The sequence below is a fragment of the Oncorhynchus nerka genome, unplaced genomic scaffold (assembly GCF_034236695.1).
Source record: "Oncorhynchus nerka isolate Pitt River unplaced genomic scaffold, Oner_Uvic_2.0 unplaced_scaffold_1362, whole genome shotgun sequence".
Lineage (NCBI taxonomy): Eukaryota > Metazoa > Chordata > Actinopteri > Salmoniformes > Salmonidae > Oncorhynchus > Oncorhynchus nerka.
The window spans coordinates 113,095-116,443 of record NW_027039993.1 but is presented as its reverse complement, the minus strand read 5'-3'; positions in this window follow the sequence as shown (position 1 = coordinate 116,443).

Here is a 3,349-nt window from a genome sequence, read left to right as displayed (position 1 = left end):
GTGTGATGGTCTGGGGTCAGCATGGTGGTGGTGGTGTGATGGTCTGGGGTCAGCATGGTGGTGGTGGTGTGATGGTCTGGGGTCAGCATGGTGGTGGTGGTGTGATGGTCTGGGGTCAGCATGGTGGTGGTGGTGTGATGGTCTGGGGTCAGCATGGTGGTGGTGGTGTGATGGTCTGGGGTCAGCATGGTGGTGGTGGTGTGATGGTCTGGGGTCAGCATGGTGGTGGTAGTGTGATGGTCTGGGGTCAGCATGGTGGTGGTAGTGTGATGGTCTGGGGTCAGCATGGTGGTGGTGGTGTGATGGTCTGGGGTCAGCATGGTGGTGGTAGTGTGATGGTCTGGGGTCAGCATGGTGGTGGTGGTGTGATGGTCTGGGGTCAGCATGGTGGTGGTGGTGTGATGGTCTGGGGTCAGCATGGTGGTGGTGGTGTGATGGTCTGGGGTCAGCATGGTGGTGGTAGTGTGATGGTCTGGGGTCAGCATGGTGGTGGTGGTGTGATGGTCTGGGGTCAGCATGGTGGTGGTGGTGTGATGGTCTGGGGTCAGCATGGTGGTGGTGGTGTGATGGTCTGGGGTCAGCATGGTGGTGGTGGTGTGATGGTCTGGGGTCAGCATGGTGGTGGTAGTGTGATGGTCTGGGGTCAGCATGGTGGTGGTGGTGTGATGGTCTGGGGTCAGCATGGTGGTGGTGGTGTGATGGTCTGGGGTCAGCATGGTGGTGGTGGTGTGATGGTCTGGGGTCAGCATGGTGGTGGTGGTGTGATGGTCTGGGGTCAGCATGGTGGTGGTGGTGTGATGGTCTGGGGTCAGCATGGTGGTGGTGGTGGTGGTGGTAGTGTGATGGTCTGGGGTCAGCATGGTGGTGGTAGTGTGATGGTCTGGGGTCAGCATGGTGGTGGTGGTGTGATGGTCTGGGGTCAGCATGGTGGTGGTGGTGTGATGGTCTGGGGTCAGCATGGTGGTGGTGGTGGTGTGATGGTCTGGGGTCAGCATGGTGGTGGTGGTGTGATGGTCTGGGGTCAGCATGGTGGTGGTGGTGTGATGGTCTGGGGTCAGCATGGTGGTGGTGGTGTGATGGTCTGGGGTCAGCATGGTGGTGGTAGTGTGATGGTCTGGGGTCAGCATGGTGGTGGTGGTGTGATGGTCTGGGGTCAGCATGGTGGTGGTGGTGTGATGGTCTGGGGTCAGCATGGTGGTGGTGGTGTGATGGTCTGGGGTCAGCATGGTGGTGGTGGTGTGATGGTCTGGGGTCAGCATGGTGGTGGTGGTGTGATGGTCTGGGGTCAGCATGGTGGTGGTGGTGTGATGGTCTGGGGTCAGCATGGTGGTGGTGGTGGTGGTGGTGGTGTGATGGTCTGGGGTCAGCATGGTGGTGGTGGTGTGATGGTCTGGGGTCAGCATGGTGGTGGTGGTGTGATGGTCTGGGGTCAGCATGGTGGTGGTGGTGTGATGGTCTGGGGTCAGCATGGTGGTGGTGGTGTGATGGTCTGGGGTCAGCATGGTGGTGGTGGTGTGATGGTCTGGGGTCAGCATGGTGGTGGTAGTGTGATGGTCTGGGAAGTCAGCATGGTGGTGGTAGTGTGATGGTCTGGGGTCAGCATGGTGGTGGTGGTGTGATGGTCTGGGGTCAGCATGGTGGTGGTGGTGTGATGGTCTGGGGTCAGCATGGTGGTGGTGGTGTGATGGTCTGGGGTCAGCATGGTGGTGGTGGTGTGATGGTCTGGGGTCAGCATGGTGGTGGTGGTGTGATGGTCTGGGGTCAGCATGGTGGTGGTGGTGTGATGGTCTGGGGTCAGCATGGTGGTGGTGGTGTGATGGTCATGGGGTCAGCATGGTGGTGGTGGTGTGATGGTCTGGGGTCAGCATGGTGGTGGTGGTGTGATGGTCTGGGGTCAGCATGGTGGTGGTGGTGTGATGGTCTGGGGTCAGCATGGTGGTGGTGGTGTGATGGTCTGGGGTCAGCATGGTGGTGGTGGTGTGATGGTCTGGGGTCAGCATGGTGGTGGTGGTGTGATGGTCTGGGGTCAGCATGGTGGTGGTGGTGTGATGGTCTGGGGGTCAGCATGGTGGTGGTGGTGATGGTCTGGTCTGGGGTCAGTGTGATGGTGGGGTGGTGGTGTGATGGTCTGGGGTCAGCATGGTGGTGGTGGTGTGATGGTCTGGGGTCAGCATGGTGGTGGTGGTGTGATGGTCTGGGGTCAGCATGGTGGTGGTGGTGTGATGGTCTGGGGTCAGCATGGTGGTGGTGGTGTGATGGTCTGGGGTCAGCATGGTGGTGGTGGTGTGATGGTCTGGGGTCAGCATGGTGGTGGTGGTGTGATGGTCTGGGGTCAGCATGGTGGTGGTGGTGGTGGTCTGGGGTCAGCATGGTGGTGGTGGTGTGATGGTCTGGGGTCAGCATGGTGGTGGTAGTGTGATGGTCTGGGGTCAGCATGGTGGTGGTGTGATGGTCTGGGGTCAGCATGGTGGTGGTGGTGTGATGGTCTGGGGTCAGCATGGTGGTGGTGGGTGGGTGGGGTCAGCATGGTGGTGGTAGTGTGATGCATGGGGTCAGGTGGTGGTGGTGGTGTGATGGTCTGGGGTCAGCATGGTGGTGGTGGTGTGATGGTCTGGGGTCAGCATGGTGGTGGTGGTGGTGATGGTCTGGGGTCAGCATGGTGGTGGTGGTGGTGATGGTCTGGGGTCAGCATGGTGGTGGTGTTGTGATGGTCTGGGGTCAGCATGGTGGTGGTGGTGTGATGGTCTGGGGTCAGCATGGTGGTGGTGGTGTGATGGTCTGGGGTCAGCATGGTGGTGGTGGTGTGATGGTCTGGGGTCAGCATGGTGGTGGTGGTGTGATGGTCTGGGGTCAGCATGGTGGTGGTGGTGTGATGGTCTGGGGTCAGCATGGTGGTGGTGGTGTGATGGTCTGGGGTCAGCATGGTGGTGGTGGTGGTGATGGTCTGGGGTCAGCATGGTGGTGGTGGTGGTGGTGGTCTGGGGTGATGGTCTGGGGTCAGCATGGTGGTGGTAGTGTGATGGTCTGGGGTCAGCATGGTGGTGGTGGTGTGATGGTCTGGGGTCAGATGGTGGTGGTGGGGTCTGGGGTCAGCATGGTGGTGGTGGTGTGATGGTCTGGGGTCAGCATGGTGGTGGTGGTGGTGATGGTCTGGGGTCAGCATGGTGGTGGTGGTGTGATGGTCTGGGGTCAGCATGGTGGTGGTGGTGTGATGGTCTGGGGTCAGCATGGTGGTGGTGGTGTGATGGTCTGGGGTCAGCATGGTGGTGGTGGTGGTGGTGTGATGGTCTGGGGTCAGCATGGTGGTGGTGGTGGTGGTGTGATGGTCTGGGGTCAGCATGGTGGTGGT